Here is a 22,998-nt window from a genome sequence, read left to right on the forward strand (position 1 = left end):
CCTGATACACTGAACACTTCATTTTTAATCAACAGGGGATAAACCAACACAATTAAATGATTTCATTTCCTCTGAGAAATGCTTGCTGGAGGATTTCTGTTTGCCTGTATAATATAAATGAATCCAAGTACATTCTCCCACCCATCCAATCATCCTCTTTCAGAACTTTATTTTGGCCATGGTCATGGAGAATCAGGAGATTTTCTCAGTCACATTGAGTTCAAGGTGAGAGAATTTACCCTGGATGAGATGTTAGTTCACTGCACAGCCTCATTCGAAAACAACATGCACTATACAAGCCTGTTTTTGGACAAAAAGAGGAAACGGGAGAACATAAAAAAAAAACCTGTGTAAACATGAGTAGAACATGTGAAGCTCATGTGAATGAAAAGCACCCTGGAGTTGTTAGGTAGCAACCTGGTGTCCTGAATGATCAATGATTTTGCCTTATTTTATCTATAAAATAGCACAGTGATCGTAATTGTACAGTGCAATGTCAGCTTGATATATTGAAATATGTTCTTACAACTTTGGCTTTATATTTAGTATATCAATAAGCTGAAGAAATATAATATTGAATGACCTTTAAATCTTTCCCTCTAATATCGGGAAAAAAAGACCAATGTACTGAAATCTTATCTCGCCACTTAATAACTCCATTGCTGAATATAGTGAGTGAGGTTTATGGTGGTCCCATTTCATTTGATATTTCCTAACATTCTCATCACCCTATTTGGACCGAATGGTGCTCTTTGAACCTACACTGTGCACACAGAAATAAAGAAATGCATGGGACTAGTGAGCTTTGTATAGCCTAGAAAATTACAACACCTCTGGCACAGACAGAATGCTGACATGTTGTTATATTATGTCCAGGGAGAGGAGATGAATGATATGCCGTAAACTCTCCAATTAGAACAAGAGGAGGGCTCATTCCGCAGTGTGTAGTGTATATTACCAGAGTCAACAAGAACAAAATGTGGCCAAATTAGGCTGTTTCTCACAACAACTGGCAATTTTAATCAAATTAGACTGGAAATTAATGCTAATTTAGTTGCAGTTGGCCTCTATTTGTCTGTCATGTGTGGCTCCAGATTGGATGAAACAAAATTGCATAGTCATACTTATGGAATTGAGAAACTGAGCTTTGAATGGTTACAGTGTGCATTTATGCAGTCATTTCTATATTGTGTTTTTTTTTCATTCAAAAACATGTTATGAATACGATATGAACACTTCTTTTTTACCTACAAGAAGGTATTTAATTAGTTTTTTTAAATGCTCTCTGAACATTGTTTAGATCTCTGCGTAGGTTTGATGTGATCCCAGTGCATGTTTATTTCATCATTTGTTTGTAGTATAGAATTTGCAAGTCCTTGGTGTACCTTTGTTGTTTTTTGTTGTACTTTTTAATTCTGTTTCTTGCTCTTGTTTAAACCTCGTTGCCGTTTATACTTAGTGCTAAATTCTGTTTTGTTACTCCGGCAAACAAATGCTGTTTTGCAATATAATATAATGGCTCTTTATATAGTTATTTATATAGTCCCATATACCATTATACCTGTTGAAATCTTTGTCTATTATAGTTATCAGTTTTACAATGACTTTATTTTCAAATGCTAAAATACTATATAATATTCAATTATAATGTTTTTTAGACTATTTTCAAGCCGTATAAACATTTGTTTGTCATGTTATTCTATTGCTGGCAGATTGGTAATGGCCAACGTGTATGACGGATGACTTATGGTTATACAAATCCTCCACTAGGCATGATGTGAAATACATTTTAACACTTTGGCCAACATGTTTGTCTCATTTTTAAACTAGTTTATTATTATTATTATTATTATTATTATTATTATTATTATTATTATAATTTCTAAATCAATTGCCCTGAACTGCCATATTGAAACTTGATAGACTTTAACATTTGATGATATATTTTATTTCTATAAATAGGTTATAATTAATCAAATGATTGAATTTGTGCATGATAGATTCAATCCTAATGCAGATGTTTCAGTAATATTTTTTAACTGAGCTTAGTTTCTTTTAAATATCAACAAAGATGTGAACCTTATATGAGCTGAAAATGTCTGCTGTCAGGGTACATTATAAATTTCAAATATTAGTGCATAATAAACTTCCTTTGGATTTCTGCCTCTGCCTCTGATTACTTTGGTGTGAACCATTAAGCTTCAGTTGCTGAAAGTGCAATAAACTCCTAACAGATGAGAAAAATAATATGCTGTTTTCCCTTTCAGTCGAGTGAGAATGCTCTAAGCAGCTGATGGAAAGTCTTCATGTCATTCTGAATAATAAAAGCATTTCAAAAAAAGTAATCAGAGCAGCCCAGAGGTTAAAAAACAAGGCAATGGAAAGTCTTGTAGGTTAACTCTAAACTAAAAGAGGACAAGATGAATTAATATATTAAAAATAGTATGCTATATAAATCTTACCATTAAACAGTTTGTATTTCCAGAACACTGCACTTTAAGCATTTTTAAAAGGTCTAACATATAAAAGTGACGCCTTTAGGAGTTGAACATATACTGTAACAAGAGTAAAGTATTGTTTTAAAATTCAGAATTCTAATACAGAGCGTATATTGTCTCAGATTGCTAATAAGTACCCATGAAAAGCCTTTGAATATGACACAAAAGCTCTTATTTTAATAGAAGGGAAAACTCCAGAGCTTTAGCACATGAATCTCTATCCTCCACATCTGTGGCATCTGTGTGATTACAAGGGACACCAGTTTCGACACATTCCCTGAACTGAGAATAGAAAAACCAATTACTTGAAACTTACTTTTAAATGAAAGCCTAAGGGTGGTTGTTGAATTCCAAAAGTGGAGGAGTAGATGATGCAAGATCAAAATTTCAACCATTATGCTCTCACAATAAAGGTTTTAGGATGAGACCAACATCAGAGGATTTCTTCAAATGTTTTCTTGTGTCTTTTTTCCAGCTTTTGGACGATGGAACAATACAATGAGCTGCTGTTACTTTGCCCATTAAACTTTGCATCCATGTGCATCCGAATGAAATTGGATATTAAATTCTTGAAATTTTTGTAAAACAAATATTAACCCTTATTCTTTCATTGTATGAAATTACAATATAATAATAAAAAAAAAAAGCATTTGATTTTTTTCTCAATACAAGGAAATGTGTCAAACTTCTTGCTAATGAGAATTTACACTACAGCTGCTTTTGAGAGTGACTGTGGCTCATTAGAAGAAAAGTGAAGTTTGAGTGAAATCTTTTTTATTTACACAGTATTGTTAATACTCTGAATTTTTTTATGACAGAGCTCAGTTCAATTGCTCACACGTAGTAAACCTGTAGCATACTTCCTATCAACCACATTTACACAAATATGATTAAAATAGAAAAGCTCAAGTAAAAAATACAATTTATCAATAAGTGGAAAGAAAGTACAAGATGCCAGTCTTGCATGTCTCACTTGGACATTTCTTTTTATTTTTTTATTTTTTATAAATTCTACACTTTTTTCTTGGTTAAAGGCAATATATCATGACAATCAATTTATAATGACATAGGGTAACTTTGAGCAATATTCTGAACATACTACTACTTTCCACTAATAAGATTTAGAGCAGATCTCTTCGGATCTGCCTGATTTATCCCGAGGCCATACTCCTGAAGTTCTCTTCAATTGGATCCATGAAGTTTCCTTTGGAGTCTGGTTCTTCATAAGGTTTCTTCCTCATGCCACCTTTGGGAGTTTTTCAGTTGCCACTAGCTTGCTCGTTAGGTATAAACATATATATTATAAGGAACAAACGTATAGGCACAATACATATATATTCCAACTTTATAAACTCGTTATCTCTGTAAAGCTGCTTTGGAACAGTATCCATTGTTAAAAAGAGCTCTTTAAATAAAGCTGAATTAAATTAATATTTATGGGTTTGTAAGTTGTATAAAAGAATGTATACATTAAGTGACTATAAGTTTGTTTTAAGATGCAAATATATTTGCAGTTGCAATAAACCAGACTCCAATAAGATGCATTTCATTTGCATGCAAAGTGAGGAAACTCGTTAGACATTTGGATATTTTCCACGGCATCACTGAGAGAAGAAGAGCGAAAAAAGGGTAGCCTTTGAGATCAGCAGATAATTCAAATTTACCTTTAAAATTCAATTTTATTTTATTTATAGAGCGCTAGTAACAGTGGACATTGTCCCAAAGCATCTTCAAAGAGCTCTATAGGCTATAAAGTTGGAATGTACTGTATATGTTTAATACCTTTAAGGATCTTCCTAATGATTTTATCCCTAATTAGTGAGCCAGTGGCAACGATTGCATTGGAAAACTCAATTAGATAAAATGAGGAAGAAACCTTGAGAGGAACCAGATTTTAAAAGGAACCCATCCTCATCTTCTGGGTGGCACTGGATATTCAGTGATAGGTGCTTACATGCAAAACTACCACTATGATCTTAGCTACAAAAAAATATAAAAAAAAAAAAAGGAAGAGATTTTCAGCAGGAACGCAGGTTTGCCCGAAGTCACAAGCAAATGTGCAGCCTACTAAATCAGACTAAAACGTTTGGGAGGAAACTTTCATTCCTCAGCTCTGCCTTCAGGGCTAAACTCTACTCTTTTCTGCGATCTCTCTCTCCCTCGCTCTCTGTATCTCTCCACCCCATTCAGACAGCTCGGCCAATCAGAGCGCACTGGGCGGGGCCTCATCTTCTGCACGGACGGAGCGCTTTGAAAAGAAAGAGTTGCTCTTTCCCGCTTTAGGAGCTGCGCTGGTGGAGCAGGAGCAGGAGCAGGAGCAGGGATGGACCTTGGGCTTTGAATCTCAGGCTTGAAGACAGTCCTTTTCCTGTCTTCCTGTGATCGCGAGCTTGAATGCTGGATAATGGACGCGTGCTGTGTAGAAGTTACGCTCCCTGTGGATTTACTGTTTTCTCCAGCAGCTCGCGTGCGGATCGTGTTCTTCGCTCCCGTGCGCGCGATCTAGGTGCTCCTTCTCTCTCTCTTTCTCTCTCGTGCACTTCTCATGGAAACTTTCAAGATCTAAAGCATCACACACACCACCTCGTGTGTCCGGTGGAACTGTGCATGACCGGTGTTGCGCAATACGAGGAGCGCAGCACGACATGATCAGGACCGGATTACCTTTTCTTCAGATGACCCTTTTCCTCAGCCCATAGAGGATGCTGATGAGGAGCTGCGGAAGATAAAAGAAGCAGAAAAAGAAAAAAGACCACATCTTGTTAAACTCAGCCTACTTTTAATCCAGGAGTGGGACAAGAGCTCTTCTACTGTAGTTGCCATTCCAAGCTGAAGGACAAGCCAGGAGTGCAGTTTGGGTATGCATGCTTCTTCTGATCGTGGATGCTCTAGATCAGCTTCCAGAGTTTAGTACCACAATCCTACATGCCTGCTCCAGATAATCACTCTTCATGATTAGCTGGAGCAGATAAACTGGAATAGATTCAGAACTCTCTGGTGATTGCAAGTAGCCTGTAAACTGGTATATATATATATATATATATATATATATATATATATATATATATATATATATATATATATATATATATATATATATATATATATATAATGGAATTGGTTGCATATACAGTATCTACCACCAGAAAAATATATTTATTGCATTTAGTCAGAATGCATTTGGAAAATATGCAAAAATGGGTTTAGGCATTCGTGCCCTAGATCTCCACACTCACTCCCCTGAAAATATTAATATGATTTAGCTAATCAGCTAAACTTCACTATAGAATTATATATGAAATATTAGAAACAAGTCTGGAGATCTCTGAAGCCATCTGTCCATTTATCAGCACGACTGAAGGTCTCCTGAAGCACAGTGGGTGACCGCTGACCTAGATCTTGGGTATCAATCCTAATTGCAAACAATAAACAGATCCTAATCAGTGCATTTGATTAATGCAAATGTGTATATTTAATATAATAATTTTTTTTATGTAATTAATGCGCTTGGTCTCGTTTATATACAGAACCTCAATGCAGTGTAGATTGCATGTTATTTCGATTTTATATGGTAAAATCCTCAGTAGCTAATGAAAGTTTTGTGACACGTTTGCTGTTTGTGCATGCTGCTCTGTTGTCCTGTGTGCTCTTTGCTAATGCTTGCTTTTGTAATAGGTAGTAAAGAATATCGATTTTCTGGTGAATTGCTAAGAAACCCAATGCAATTGTTTAATTTCAGATTGCAGATTACATTTTTTTTAGCTGTTCAGATGTTAGTGTGCATTTGTAACCCATCACCCTATAAGAACATTGCAGATGCATGGTCTTGGTGCCCCCCATAGAGCATTGGAGGGTCAGCCAGCCACAGTTCATAGAGAGTTTAATTAGGCATGATCTGCAATCGTAATTTGTAGCATGGTGTGACATGAAGCGTTTATGTTGCTAACACCAAGGCTTGTCTAATCAGTTTGCATGACTGGCCAATCAATGGTCTAGAGGGCATTCTCTCTCTCTCTCTCTCTCTCTCTCTCTCTCTCTCCTTTTTTTTTTTTATTAATTAATTAATTAATTAATTTATTTTTGCTGTCGTCTCATTAAGATGGATTTGGTTTCAGCTACTGAGGCATCCTCAGGCTAAATCGAGAACTTGCCTCGAAGGAGTAATTCGCCTTGCTTTGAGGGTTGCTCTCAACAGAGGAGAGCCTCTGGCATACTACAATTTTTTTCTCCCCTTCCGGTTTTAAATTTGGAGCCTGTGTATAGATGAGGGCACTTGAGCACAAGCAGTGCAAAGCTGCCCCACAGACCCTTGAGCTCTCAGGTTAGAACATCCTTTAGGGGAAGCTTGGCCAAAAGCCCAGGTATTACCAGGAAGGAAATGAGCAAAGTGTGGATGTTTCTCTTCGGTTTTCTCTTTACCCATTTGGTTTTTCCTTCGTACGTTCTTCAGGGGCCACAGGCATCGCAGGCACTATAGGAGAGGTTAAACCAAGCGCCTGGGCGCACTGTAGGATCACACGTGTATATTAATCTTCTTTACTCAGTGCTGGCTGAGACAGACAAGTAACAGATTGACATTTCAATCGAAAGAAGGAGGAGTGTTTAAAGCTCTTTTATCTGCTCTGCAAAAAAAAATAAAGCAGGTTGCTTATTATTTAATCCGGTGTGGGATTGCATAAGATGCTTGCTGTTCTCTCCTTTGCTCTTTCTCGCTGCGATTAAACAGTAGGTCTCAATGCGATTGTATTTTGGAAAGCAGCTTCCTGGTGAAATGATGTTTGACGCATTGTTTCAGAACCTGCCGCATCAGACTTTCTGTCTATGGTCAAATAATAATAATTAAATCTCTGCAAGCAGATAGTTGGTAAAACAAGACTAGACGGAGTCTTGTCTATTCTTATCGATCACTTCTAGGACTAAAGGCTACTTTTGAAGTCCTTTTTCAACTCTCTATACCTTTTCCTAAAATTAATACAGTTAAAACACTAATATATACTGTATACACAGATGCGTACATACAGATACCTTACTGTTTTGTTGCACTTCCTCCTTCAGCCTACAGAGGGAGTATGGGACAAATGATGGTGTGTGCATTACCATGCAGCAGCAGCAGCCCATTATTATTCTCAGCCTTTTTTTTTTTTACAGAGCCCGTATATACAAACCACAGCAATCCCACATAAAAAGCAATGAGGACAGCTTCCCGGATAAGATGGCTAAATATGGCCAAATGATTATCTGTTTCATGTATTGATCTGGATATCCAAGAGCTCTACAGAGAGCCAGCCAAATGTGCAATTGATTTCCAACACTACCTCCAGAGAAAATTCAGTCCACGTAAGATGATATGCTGCATATTTTAACGTTTGTGCTGGGAACTCCTGACACAGTTTAATGAGATTCAGCCCTCTGATTCTGAGCTGTATGAAAGGGAATGCCGAAGTGCATGGTAGAACACAGGACGGTGGTGCCTGCACCTGGGGCATGCTGCTGCTGTTGCTGCTGCTTCTGGTGTGTACATCATGTGTGTGTCCAGGTGATGCTCTGTGAAGTTGTGAATGAAATATTGATCATATTCAGTAGATCCCAGGAGATACGAAAGAATGATTTATAGAAAGGCCCACTGTAAAACATTTTTTTTTTACGTTTTGCTAGTGGATAATATGTGAAAATATGCATATATGTAATACTACACACTCAGAGTCAGCAGCAGGAAATGAAGACAGCATTTTTTATCCCCTAATAACATCACTGCATTTTTTATCAGTATATATTCCTATGAGTCACTACATTCAGGTCAGACATTTTCTAATAGCAATAGTTTATTGAACAACAGAAACTAAAAATAGTATAATAAAACCTTATACACACGTTGTGAAGTTATGGAGTTGTTTGTGGAATTAAATTGGTATATGAAATAACCATATTTCATATTTGCACTCTTTGGAGAATTAATAACATGGCAAGGGGCCAAAAATAATTCATAACCGCACCATCACTCCCATGTCAGCATTCCATACTGTAATTCCTATGATCCTTTGTCACATAATCACTTGTCACAAGATCAAGCAAGAACGCACGTCTCGGTATTACCTATTCATAGGCTCACATATGCACAAAAATAACCTGGCCAGACTTACAGGGTGTATTTGTGTTTAGCTGCAGCTCACCTTGACTGTTGGAGAGAAGAGCCGGTTGCAGTCAGTGTAAAAGATGAAAAGATTTTTTCCGTTCTGTGCTGACTCTGGCCGCAAGCATGAGCCAGATATTGCACACCTTCGAGTTCTGACTGCAATATATCTGCACTGGCTTGTAAAAATAAACAAATAATCAAAGGTGTATATGCTTGGTACTTGGTACAAACTGTAAAACTGATTTTGTATTTGTGTGCGACGTTACAGGACGTTTTGAACTCAGCGTGTGTCTGTATGAAATGATTCATATTATTATTAATTCCCAATACATCTGAACCTGTCTTTCTTATTCATTCTATTTGAATGAACATGACATGAGATATGAGAAGCTGAGAGCATCCGAATTTGCATATAGTGAAATACACACACAGCATGTGCATGACCGAGCTATACACATACACAGAGCCTTTGGGCAAATAATACACATTTAGGTATGTTTAAGCATATTTTTTTTAAATCAGGAAATACAAAAACCTTTCTGAGCCTTACTTAATGCTTTTACTGTGTAGATTAAAAGAATATTGTATTTTGACTATTTGCATACTTAATTAAATTAAAATAGAGAGAGAGAGAGAGAGAGAGAGAGAGAGAGAGAGAGAGAGAGAGTGTTTGTGTTTGTCTATGTGTGTCTGTTTGGTGTGGTGTGTTATAGAATATACAGTAGTATGTTTTTTATATTTTGGGATGTGGTAACAGTGGTAAACATTGGGCTTTGGGCTTTGGATCGGAAGGTCATGAGTTCAAATCCCAGCCACACCAAGATGCCACTCCAGGGCCCCTGAGTAAGGCCCTTAAACCCATAGCTGTTCAGTTGTATGAGTAAGGTCATTGTAAGTCGCTCTGGATAAGGGCGTCTGCCAAATGCCGTAAATGTCCATGTAAAATTTATCATTGAGATAGAAAATGCAATCTCTTGGGGGTAGAAATAATCTGTTCTAATGTCTGTCAAATGAAATAGAATGAAAAATCCAAACAAATTACAAATCCAAAAGCAAAAAATTACATTTACAGTATTGTTTAATGCTAATGTTAAAGAAAAACTTTTCAAGATCCTTTTCTTGGAAAGCCTATTTAATAAGTGCCCAGTAGGTGTGCAGAGGGTCATTAATGGCTTACTTTAGAAAAAAGGAAATGAATTAAGATCAATTAGTATGAGCTGTTTGTCTACCAAGTGCAAGCTAAATTACAACACAGGAAGATTAAATTAACAGCGTCATGTTGGTTATCGTATAGTGTATTAAGCCTTTCATTAGATAAGCTTCAGTAGCCTACAATCTAATTTCGGGAGTGGGGGTGCTATTCATTTAATAGAGGGGACTGTTCATTTAAATGGATGTAATAATTCCCTGTCCAGACCTGAATAAATGCACTATGATTAAAATACACATCAGTGAAATAGTCTTTTTAGCACATGTCCTCGACGACGAGTGAGTTTAGCCCAGCTCAACTGATCTCGCTCTTAACCCTGGCAGCTTTATTATTCATGACAGAAATGACAGAATGCGGTTCGAATAGATCCCATGATTCATAAACTGCCGCAGCTCTTACGTAATTCTTGAATGCTTCTTAACCACTAAAACCTCAGTCATTTAAAAGAATAGAAGGATAGAATAGATTGCCAGCAAATAAAATCCATCCAATAATCACCAGATGGAGCGTACTGATTACTTTCTGGTGTTCATATACCGTAAAATAAAAGCTTCTTTATCATTTACAGATTCATTTCTGTTGAATTAATTTCTGTAACATCTGTTATAGCAAATAACATAGATATTACATAGGTTATATACTGAATGCATATGACATGCAATGATTGCATTTTTATTAATATATTTTATATTCAGAGATTAATTGACTAAACCTGAGGGAAAAAAAATTACAAACATTTAATGTACCAAAAGTATCAGGACACCTGTTTTTTCCAGCCGTTCAGTATGTGGTTCTTAAACAAGGCTGAAGTCACACAGTTGTAAAGAAGGTCTCTGGATGTGGTAGCATTATATTTTCCCTTCCCTCAAACTCAGAGACTCAAACCTGTTTCAGCATGACAATGTCACTGTGCACAAAGCCAGCTCCATGAAGATATAGTTTACATGGGTCAGATCTTGAGTGGCCTGCTATAGAGCTTAACCCTGTTAAACACCTTTGAGATTAATTGGAACGCTGACTGCACAGCAAACCTCCTCACCTCACCTCACTTATCAGTACTTGACATTACTAAAGCCTTTGTGACTGAATGAACACAAATCTCCACATCTCACAAGAACACTCCAAATTTAAGTGGAAAAATTTCCCAGAAGAATGGAGGTTATTATAAAAGTAACCTGAGTAAATGTGGAATCCTATGGGCAAGTCACTTATATAATATTACATAATGTTTTAAATATATATAATTTATAGATTGTAAAAATGCATTATTGCATGTCAATTACAAATTAATTTGTTAATGTGGATAAAACAAAGAAACATTCAAATGACCTTTTATAAACCTTTTTCATTAATCATTTATACATTAGACCAGGGGTCACCAACGTGGTGCCACATGAGTAGCCCGCGGGCCTTTTCTAAAAAATAGCTGTTTCCTACTTTGTTAAATCAATGTTGATAATTATTATGAGAAATCATTAACATGATCAGTGTCTTTACATAGATGAATATCATTCATTATTAATAATAACATATGATAAAAGGTAAATTAAGTAAATTTGTTATTTCAGATCAAACTGAAAACTGTGTGTATCAAACTGGTAGCCCTTCACATTAATCGCTACCCAAGAAGTAGCTTTCAGTTTCAAAAAGTTTGGTGACCCCTGCATTAGACATACATGCAAAGTCAAGATATGATGTCAGTTTGCTGATCATAAAGTATTTTTTTTAGTATATTTATGATTATATTAAGTTTATTTTAAAGATAGATAGAACTTCATTATCATTGCATTATACAGGTGCAAATTGACAAATGCAGATAAATATGTAGGCATATGTACACGGACTAAATATAAAGTCTATAGCAGTGAAAAATGTGCAGACATTGTTGTAAAGGTACATATACATACACATACACACGTAAATGTGAAATTTCAGGCAAAATGTACAATATGTAGTATGGATATAGTATGTATAACTGTACAGTAGTTATATAAAGTGTTTATACTGTGATCTAACGGTGTAGTGTAGAGTTCAGTCGGGTGATGGTGCATGGAAATAAATGGCCCTGAACCTGCTGGTTCTGGTGCGTATGTTCCTGTATCTCCTTCTTGATAGAAGGAGGTTAAAGATTGTGACTGGGCTGTAAAGAGTCCTTGATCCTGTTTCTGGAGAGATGCTGGGCCTCAGTTGTGCACGCGCCACCATTATATTAGGTTTTCTGTAAAAATAATTCCCTTTGTCCCTTTGCCCTGAGTCTCTGGCCCTGTATCTAAATTTTTGACAGCTAAACTTTCTTTATCTAAAATATTTGCCTAAATCCATATGATCAGATAAAAGAATATGGTATAGAACAGTGACTCATAGAAAGCTAGACTTCCAAAACAATGCCCTCCCGGTCAGCTGCTGTATATTTTATCATATAATTGGTTTGTTTGAAAACCTGACCAAACCTGTGCTATATTTTTGATGCAATACTGTACGTCTTTAGTGTACAAAGTCATAAATCAGAATTCAATCAAATGAATCTACTGTATATCACAAGTTAAATGTCATAACATTTTATTATTGGGTACATCATTAGCTATTATAACGTAACAATATAATATAAATATCATGAATAGATTAGAGTAAATTAAAAAATCATATTAAGTACTAATATAAGTGCAGAAAGAAATCATAAATAATTAAATTTTCAGCTGTAACAAATGTCTTGAAATAGGAAAATACTGTGCATTGTTGTAAAAGGTGCAGGTGTGGTTATATTACTAAAACTGGTGTAGTATAAATGGTTATTATACATGCTGTTCATGTTAGTTATTAGTGTACTACACAATATAATTTCACTCTGTTTTCGTGCTGTAATTGCTAAAGAATGTCTATGCCACGTAAAAGTAATTTACTCAGTACTGCTCAGTTCGAAGCTAAGCTCTCTTCCTGTGCAGATGTGATAGTGTGATTTCAGGTATGTGCTGCCATTTTTACTCACTGATGGTGTATTACACATCGTAGCATGAAGCCTTCTTGCCAACTGTGGTCAAGGGGCAGAAGGGGAATGATTCATTTGACTGGAGGCTGGGATCAAAAGCCCGGTGCTAACTCAATGCGACAAGCAGACGATACCAAGAGGGGTCTACACCAATCAAGTCAAGCAGCAGGGCTTTTTCCCTGGATTTTAATTGGCTCCTATGTGCCGGGTGGCCTTTACACACTTCACACAACTTGAGATGGAAGCCATTACACATGGTGACAGGGTTACCACCCCCACCGCTGATGATTTGCTCACTGTAGAGTTGTATATGGGCAAACACAGACAGATAGTGCTCTCTTTTACAGGAGTACAGTGGTGCAAATGCTGGGCGTCTAAAATTATTTTTCCTGTAATGACAGTTATACACTGTCATTATTTTTGTGTTTAATTAGATCAGTCTCCCTTACAAAATTTGTTATTATCATAATGATTGGGCTCCTACATTCTTGCTTGCAAAATTCTTAGGAACAAATTATTTTACTGAATATGCACCGAAGGGGAAATATGCAAGAGCATAAACAGTCGTTTATATTGGAGAATATTTTCGCTTGTCATTTGCTATATTGATGAGTAATAATGCTTGCTTGCAAAGCTCCAGGAGTGAAGGACAAAAGCTTTTGAAGCTTAACCATTAATGATTGAGGACACACAGTCAAAGTCTGGAGCGATGATCAAAACACAGGCAGGCAATGCAAAAAAAAAAAAAAATAGAAACTAAATTGAAAAGGAGACATGCAACTATAAAACAGGGGTGAAGACAAACTAATAAGAAAGAACCAAGAACTTAAACACACTATGCTTGGATATGTGCCATGCACTGAAAGGATTTCTAATTCCCATTTATATATTTCCCTTTTACTCGAAGTAAAAAACACTCTCAGGCAATTATCCATGACTTCCTGCTACACTGAGGTGTAAATATGAGGTAAAACAATGGCCGAATTCTCTTCGTCATGATTCACAAGAATACACAATTGAAATCAGACAAAACTGTGTTAACCTCCATAAACCAGGAAAAGGTTACCAAAAAGAGCACAGGCCTAAAAATGCCCATATACACTGTTAGGGTAGTAATTAAGATGTTTTAAACAACTGCAGCTGCAATGAACCAGCCTGGAATAAGAGGAAAGTGAGGAAACTGGTTAGACAAAAAGAAAAAACTGGGTAAACACAACCTCAATAGAAAATAAATAATTAGCTTTGCTGTATCCAAGAAAAATCCAGTGGTCAGTTTTACCCCAAAAAGGCTATGGAAAACCTGTTTGGACACATGGCACCAATAGCTACATTAATTAGTATTTTAAATGAAAATCATTCTTCCACGGCGAAGTCTCTCTGGCGTCATACCTCGCTTCCAGCACGGAGTTTCAGCAGCACTGTAACACACACACTGGTTCCATGCTAGAAAAAAGAGATACAGGCAAAAGTTCACCAAGCAGAGCTTTCTTTATTTACTTTCGCTCCACCCTCCACTCACTCACCGCTGGCACAGACGACACACTCAATTTCTTTTAACTTGAGACCAAAAACAAACAAAAAAGACCAAAAACCCTTCTTAACTTAAAGGTTAAATTTAATGTTAACTACAAAGACATTTTTATTAGATTTTTCATCCCAACCATTCAGGACCTAATATTGCATAAATATATATATAAGTACAAAATATGAGATATAAGATGACAAACATAGTACTGTTAAATACAGTAGGCATTAAGATCTTTAGCACATGCAATACAAATGCATTTATTTATTAGTGTACCCCTAAGTGACCGATCACAAACAAAATCTCAATTTCTCAGTCCCAAACTGCCTTACCAGGCATGTGAAGTATGCTAACTCTGGTGTCTTCTTCAGAGGTCTATTTCATTTTTTAATATTCCTCGTTTTATACAGCAGTTCATTAGTAGACACATAATCAGCGCAAGTGCCCTATAGCCATACTTTACAGCACAAGGAGAGAAAACCAGCATATTACTTTGCCAGTTTTTGTCCCATTCATTTTGACGATAGTGGGAGATGATGGAGTAATATGATTAGCCAATTCCCATCCATTTGAGTTATGCCTTTTTTGCTGTTGGCACTATGAACCTAATAACAAATCAAGTGGCTTTCATCTCTCTGAAGATGAATATTGCACTGTAATACATTACATGCAATACTTGTGACTATGTGGAAAAGAAGCTAGAGCTAAGAACAGAATGGAGCCATGCACGGATAGATACAATCATGGCATGATGTGTGTCAGCCAATGGCTGAATTTGCATATGTTGTTAAGATAACCTAATAAATGAAGTAGTTTTTTCTGTATTCTGTATGTGCAAGTAAAGCTAGTAAATTCTCCTCAGATTATTTTGAAAGAAAAATAAGGTATTCCTGGGATGAAACTGAAATACTTAAATGACTTCCACACACACACACACACACACACACACACACACACACACACACACACACACACACACACACACACACACACACACACCCTGTCTCAAACAAAAGGAAATTGGAAATAAATGAAATAAAACGAAGTGGAGTGTAGGCACAAGGATTTAATTGTACAGATATAGGTTTCCATTATATATGTCGCCTTGATGCTTTTATCTAAGTGGTTTGTGAGGCAGAATATAATCCAGAAGCTAAGCAGTTGAAGGTTAAGAGCCAAGGGCTCTGGGTAAGCCCTGATAAAGCAGGCACATTGTTTATACTCAGATATAAAAAAGTAATTATTTTTGTACAATTGTAATACTTTCTATTACAGAAATACATTGAATGGTTCCTTTTAGCTTAAATAAAGAATAAAACAATTCAGAGTGTGCTGTTATAAAGAAAAAGAAAAAAACAGGTAGTGTGATGCAGTCCAACCAATTACATTTTTGTGAAAAAGAATGAACAAAATGACACTTTTATAGTTATATTTATGCTGTTGTCTGACTATGAAACAAATTTTTTGGTTGTTGTTCAGATTTTATTAATATATGCAATCCTTCCCTAAGCAGCATCTTTTTTCCACTATCTCTTTAGATAGTAATTAGAAAAATGCAGTTGGTTACATAAGAAAGCAACATTAAACGTCATTTTCTGTATCTATATACTTTTCCATGTTAGAAAATGTAATTACAGCTTCAAGACGCCGACTGAGTTCTTTTTTTTTTTATATATGTTTAATAGAAATTGTTTATTGTTAGGATAAAACTATGTAAGCAAGTGTGCTATGCTTTATCTGAATGCACTGTTACTATTGACACAATAATGTGTAATAATATTAATAGCAATGTATAGTAAATACATTTAATTTGCCCTGAACATGAACCTGCATTATAGCAGAGTAGTTACAAAAAAGTAATAACCCTCTGACCAATGAGAATGTAGTAGTATTAAATATCAAGTCCTATTTTATGGGCTTTTATACTATTACAGCTAAACATACAATACACTAGTTATGCTAATTAGCAATTGCCAACACCTGTTCTGTCTGTGGTCTGGATTTTAAAAAGGGCAAACATGACAGGCACATTATAGTTTGTTGTATCAGATTTCTGTAAAATGACACAAAGGAGACTTTGAAATGTCATGCCCTGCATTATTCTGACAACATTTTTTTTTTGTACATCATTCTTTTCTACTCTTATGGGTGGTGTGTCCTTGTGGAAATAAAAGTTCAATAAATGTATCTAAGAAATTCGTATTTAATTAAAGTCTTGGAAAGTTAATTAATTCCCCTAAGATATTCTGACACATTTATTTTTTTCATTATATTGTTTTCCAGTGTTTCTCACAGATTTGATAATAATTCAACATTATTTTGTTCTGAATAGATATTATACATATTTGCATTAATACTTTATGTTTGATCTCCTGTTTTATATAAATGTATGCCTAGTTTTATCCTGAGTGCAGGTTTGATATTTAGCTTCATTCTGTTCTCCCTGTGACCATATGGGTTTCCCCTCTTTTACCTGCCAGAACATGCCAAAATATACTTTGGCGATACAAAATGTAATTTTTGTGTGAATGAGTGTGTGAATGTGTGTGTGTGTGTGTATGTCCAAGGTGCCCTGGACTGGCATCTCCAGGTTTATTCCTGCCATGTGCCTACTGTTCCCAGGATAGGTTTCAGATCTACCAGCATAAAGGTGTTATTTAAGATGAATAAATGAATTAGAAACACACCCACTTTTAGTACCTGCATTAACCAAGTCAGGGTTGCAGTGTAGGTCCGAAGCCTCACTGAGGAACAGAGGGCACGGGAATATACCCTGGATAGTATGCCAGTCTAACGCACGGCACCGTGCCCAAATGAACACAAACCTGGAACAAACCCGTGCGAACATGTGAAATGACGCATGCTTCCACACGGACACAAACCAAGGCATTACGGATTTCAGTTTTATTCCATTTTCAGTAATATTTATTAAACACATGGTGTTCCATACAATTCCTTGACGTATATGCCTGATTAATATGCATGCCATCTGATGATATTTAATAGGATTAATCAAGCACACTGACCAAATGCCCAGGAGCAGCTGCCTTTACACTAACGCAGAAAAAACATGATAGATTACAAACCATAAGGATCACAACCATTATGTTATCTAGGTCATGTTGGACATACGGCACTTCAGAAAGTTTTCTTGGAACATATTAATTAATACTCACCAGCCGCTATAATACAACTACCTGTTTACCTGTTCATTTTTTCAGTTATTCAATCAGGCGATCACGTGGCATCTGCACAATGCATAAATCATAAATATACATGATACATGCCAGGTACAGATATGTGACAGGTCTTAAATTAACCTTTACATCTAAAATCAGAGAGGGGAAAAATGTTTATATCAGTGTGGCTTGATTGTCACTTCCAGATGGGCTGGTTTGAGTATTTTAGAAATGGTTTATCTCCTCAGATTTTCACGCATCCCAGCCAAAAACAGTCTGGCAGTGGGAGGCAATTATGTGAGTAGACGCACCCAATTGATGATAGAGGTCAGAGGAAAATAGTCAGAGTTGACAGAAGTTTAACAAACTCAAATAAGCACTTTTCTGCAACCATAGTGAACAGAAATACATATTAGCCCAAACCATCTAACATTGAGACGGATTGTCTAACACAACTGAAGAGCACATACTGTAAGAATGGGAATCTGATCCTATCATGTGCACAGGCTCACTGAAACTAGACAACCTAAAGACTGGAAACGACCAGGTGAATCTTTTTTCTAACCTTCAGCTGTCAGTTGAATAGCTTGAGTGATCCTGTACCCATTATTCTTGTTCTTTACTGACAGAAGTGGAATCCAGAATGGTCTTCTGTTGGTTTGTGCATTCTGAAATGCTTTTCTATTCATCAAGGTGGTCAAAGATGGGAAGTAACAAAGTACAAATACTTAGTTACTGTACATAAGAAGATTTTTCTGGTATCAGTATTTACCTTTTTATTTTCACCCATTAAATTTTTTACACAAATATCTGTGCTTTCTACTTCTTAAATTTTTAAATCAGGCTTGTAACTTTAGTTTAAATCTATTTGGGGACATAATCAATATTTTTTCTTCTCACTGCGCATCATTTTTAGCCCATCAACCCATTTCTTGTTATTGCATGGCTTTTTCAAGCTACCACTGGTGTATAATTTCACAAACCACAAACGTAGTTTAGCCCACGAAGCTAACAACGAGCAAGGCAGAATGCAGTAATGGCTCTGCGTGGTGAAGAAAGGGGCTAAAGTAGCATGAGACAGAGGGAGTCAGGGATGTAAACATGACTGAGAACAGAGACATTAATGATCACCTGATCAGCATACTACCCATACTTTTTTACTTTAACTTGAGTGAAAAAAGTATAGTCAGTGCTTCAACTTTTACCAGAGTCTTTTAAAACATGAGTATCTGTACTTCTACTTGAGTGAGGGATGCGTGTACTTTTGGCATCTCTGATGGTGGTAAAAAGTGAGTATTTGTGTTACTCGAACCAATCTAGTCATTTTCCTCTGACCTTTTTTTTTTCCCACCAGACTATATTTAAATAGGCCAAATGTACATACCCAGTAACACTGGGTGCCCCAATTGTCTATCACCTATGTGAGAAATATGATTTTGTCAGCTTTGTTTTCCCACATTAGAAATTAGAAAGAGTATTTGATTAGAATAAAAAGTAATGCAGGTATGTTAATTTTTTTAACTATATTTATTAAAATGCACCGACTGCTTTGCATTTCGAGATGCATATTATGCCTATCTTATCATATATGGTAAATTAATCAACAAGACTAATCAGCAAGACTGAGACATGGTTTAGAAAGATTAAAGACCAAAGATTAGAAAGAAATCGAAATATGCTTACCTTCAGGACCTTGGCTTTATTTATGACCGTTTCCTGAGACCTCCATTATCTTCCTTTTTAAAAGCAACTTTACTGAAGTCTCTGTGTTTTAGGTCTACCCCTAATGAGTATGCGACAGGTAGTTGTAGCAAGGGAAACCCCCCTCAGACAAGATGAAGAAGAAATCTTGAGAGGCACTAGACCCAAAAGGGAACCCAGTCTCTTTTGGGTAATGTCTGACTGTGTAATTAAAGTCATTACTTTTCTATTAGGCTATTTAAGTGGGAACATCCACAGTAATCTCACAGCAAACTTTAGGCTAGCCAGTGCAGCCTAAGCAACAGCTAGTGATTCTCAGATGAATGTGGCTCCAGGCAGAAAAGGTCCATTGGACAGGCCTTTCATCAGGCAGCAGGAGTAATGTGTCACTCAAAAGTAAGAGGAATGAAGGAGCAAAAAGAGAGCGTGTGAGTGAGGGACAGAACACAGATTATTAGGTATGCTCTTGTCCTGTAGTGCTGTAAGGATAAGGGGAACATTGAGTGCAGGGTGCAAGCATGAACTCCAGCAGAACTAGGTATGACATCATAAACAAAAGGGAGAGCCAGAATGTAAGACAGGCAGGAGAGCACACTACAGCATATAGCTATATGGCTATCCACTTCACCATCATCAAACCTATGTTGAGAGTATGAGTAAGGTAGGGGGCACCCAAAAATCAAAAGCTCTAGATCTTTAAACGTATCTAAGAAAAAAGCTATTTACAAACTCTCTCCGAATAAACAGATTTCAAACACTAACCTAGATTCAAACACTAATTGGAAAACTGCTTCGTAATTGTGTAGCTTTAATTATTTTAGGTACTAACAAAGAGTTTTCCATTCGAAGCAGGTGTGGTTGTTCATTTAAGGCCAAGAGATAAACTAATACATCACTATACGTTTTTATAAGCCATGTAAAACTTTATTGGTAGCCAGTTCAATATGGTTAAAATAGAGGTGATATGATCAAAACTTCTGATACTAGTAAGGGCTCTATCTGCTGTGATCTGGACTAACTGAAGCCTTTGAACCTACTTGAACATCCAAACAGCAACACAACAAGGTCTTTAACTGCTGCATATGATGTAACTGAAAGGCCACCATTCTTTACTACAAAAACAGAAGACTTAGGTTGATTGTTATCTCACTTTGTTAACTTTGTGATGCCAGCATAGAAGTGAAATTTCATGTTTTTTACGAATAATTTTAACTGGAAGTAGCATATAGAAAGAGCATTGGGCCTAAAATAGAGCTTTGTGAAACACCAAAATCTATTTTAGTATGCATAACAAAGTCATCATTAATGTCTACAAACTGAAAATGACCAGTCATATAAGTTCAGGAGAAAACCTCTGAACTTCTCTGAACTCCCATTTTCTATTTTAAATATATTGAAAAATATTATGATCACTAGTATCAAAAGCTGCAGTAAGGTCAATCAGCACAAGATTTTCAACACAAGGAAATCATAAACCTGGTCCTAGACAAGTTATAGTCACTGTTTCAGTATTATGAGAACTGAATTATGACTCAATGATTTTACGACTTGTTCCTATTTAATTAAAATCTTAATTGCAGCACCACAACCTTCTAAAATACAAAACGTTGATAAATGCAGTAGATGATGCTAATGAAATTATTTGTTATTAGTTGACCAATGTGTAAACTGTTTACTGATTAGATGCTCATGAGTTCAGATGCCTCTGACTACCAAATAATTTTTTTTTACTTTTTTTCCAGCACCTAAGCAATTTCATTATGGTTGTTACATTCTTCTGAAATAATCTCAAGGCTGCATGCAATCTAAATAAAGCAAAAAGTCCACTACCCTAAACCTCGATCTTGTATAATAAATGTTACATTTTTAAATAAAGTGAAATGAATATTTGATTTATTTCTAGAGGAAAAAACAATACACTGGTTTATACGTTTGTGCTGGCAGGGATAATTCTGAAAGATTCACATTTAACTCAATTCAGAATGCGATTGATAGAAGTGGACAGTGGTGTATAGAAATACAGCTCGGTTCGAAAGAAGTCAGAAGACTGGTTACTGGGCAATTTGGTGTCTCTACACGTATTTCACTCTGGCAGTCACACAGTAATGGTCTATGTGAGAACTGACTCATTCGGCAAGTCTGCTTTTTCGGGGAGTTGTTGTTAAGAATGTGCGCTGTCTTTATTTATTTCTTTTTTGCCTGTGTGTAAGGCTCAGCTAAATGACTCATAGTTGCTGTTGTGCAATAGCTACAGGCGTAAATCAGCCCGAGCGGCATTAACTAGAATGTGAACAAGATTAAATGGCTTTGGCAACTGGTGTGTCATACATCTTTATAGAATTGGTCCTTGGTATAGACACACCAGTTCAGAGCCACTTTTGCTTTCAGCCTTTTAAAGATTCAGACTTCTTAAAAGCAGGTCTCTCAGTGGACACTCGAATATAGAGAATGTGCAGCAATACCCTCTTTTTCACAAGATTTTACATATTAAGTAGTTCCCATAAATGTATCTAAAGCTTTCAATCATGAGTAATCAATTGGTCATAAAAATGCAGATATTGTAGCTAGCAAAAACCCAGCCCACTGCCATCTGTAATTACAGCACAGTGCTAACATTTCTAAATTACTTTACATATTACGACTATATTTACCAACACATTTGGATGAATGGATGAATTCTTCAATTTTATTAGTAATTAATTGTCATTCATGCTTTTTCAGTACATATTGTTTTTCTGACAGAAAATGTAAGAGGTACCTGAAAGTATCTGAAAATCAAACAAAAAATAGATAGATAGATAGATAGATAGATAGATAGATAGATAGATAGATAGATAGATAGATAGATAGATAGATAGATAGATAGATAGATAGATAGATAGATAGATAGATTGCAACCATATCATCACATCATGTCACATATATAAATATTTTTTCTATTTGTGATTTTATTTACTCCAAAAAATATTAAGCAAATGCTCAACTTTAATGTATGACTTTCCCGAACTATGTTTTTTTTTTTACTTTCTTTCTCAGTGAATTAATTTTAGACCCTTCAGAAAGTTCTGGAGCATCACTGGGCAGTGGAGATGAACATCATTCATCAATGTGAAATTTTAAACACAAACCTCGGAAAGGTCACAGCATTGTTTGAGATTAGTAGAGAGAGAAAGGTCACTGAGATCCCACTTTCCCTCTAGATAAGAGAGGGCATAATACTATATCTTTCTTTTATTAATGTGGGTAATAACATGGAATGCCTTGCTTTTGTTCTGCTCACAGCGATAGCAGAGCTGCTCCTTTTGTGCGAATCGGGTACAGTGATTTTCTGAACAATGTCGCTTTAATCAGAAACAAATGAGTTTTTGAGACAATTTCGGAGATATATTTAGTGACAGGGGTTAATGCGATGCATGTGCGACAATGAAAGGCAGATGAGTCTGATTTATGATGTACAAAGCCAATCTGTAACACAAAAGAGTGAATTTGGGTGAATGAAGAGAAGCTGTGCTAGCTGCCACATTACATAAGATTTATAGGCTTGTGTGAATTTGCAATCATGAATGCGTATCTCTATAGGGGTACGGGTATTTGAATATGTACTAAACTATTTTAGGCACAAGTATTCAAATGTTAGAATCACTATTGAGGTATTTTGCCCTCCGAAAGCAGGAAGAGAGTATGGTAAAAAAAAAAAGAAAGGTGCACATCAGGACTGAAAAAAGTCTATGCAGTGGGTGTTTTTCACTGGTATTGTATGTGGGTG

The 22,998-nt window shown here is 36.1% G+C and overlaps 1 protein-coding gene across 3 annotated transcripts in view; it reads left to right on the forward strand.

Moving 5' to 3' along the window:
- Nucleotides 1–4,730: 4,730 nt before the first annotated feature.
- brinp2 (bone morphogenetic protein/retinoic acid inducible neural-specific 2) overlaps nt 4,731–22,998 on the forward strand; it is a 123,934-nt gene continuing 105,666 nt past the window's right edge. For 2 of the 3 annotated variants that reach the window (XM_083541705.1, XM_083541706.1), the window contains exon 1: nt 4,761–5,356. The gene's annotated coding sequence lies outside the window, so the exon portion shown is untranslated. Of the gene's footprint in view, nt 5,357–22,998 lie in introns of all 3 variants that reach the window. The other variant, XM_083541704.1, reaches the window with a different exon arrangement.

Source organism: Silurus aristotelis (assembly GCF_946808225.1).
Source record: "Silurus aristotelis genome assembly, chromosome: 5".
Taxonomy (NCBI): Eukaryota; Metazoa; Chordata; class Actinopteri; order Siluriformes; family Siluridae; genus Silurus; species Silurus aristotelis.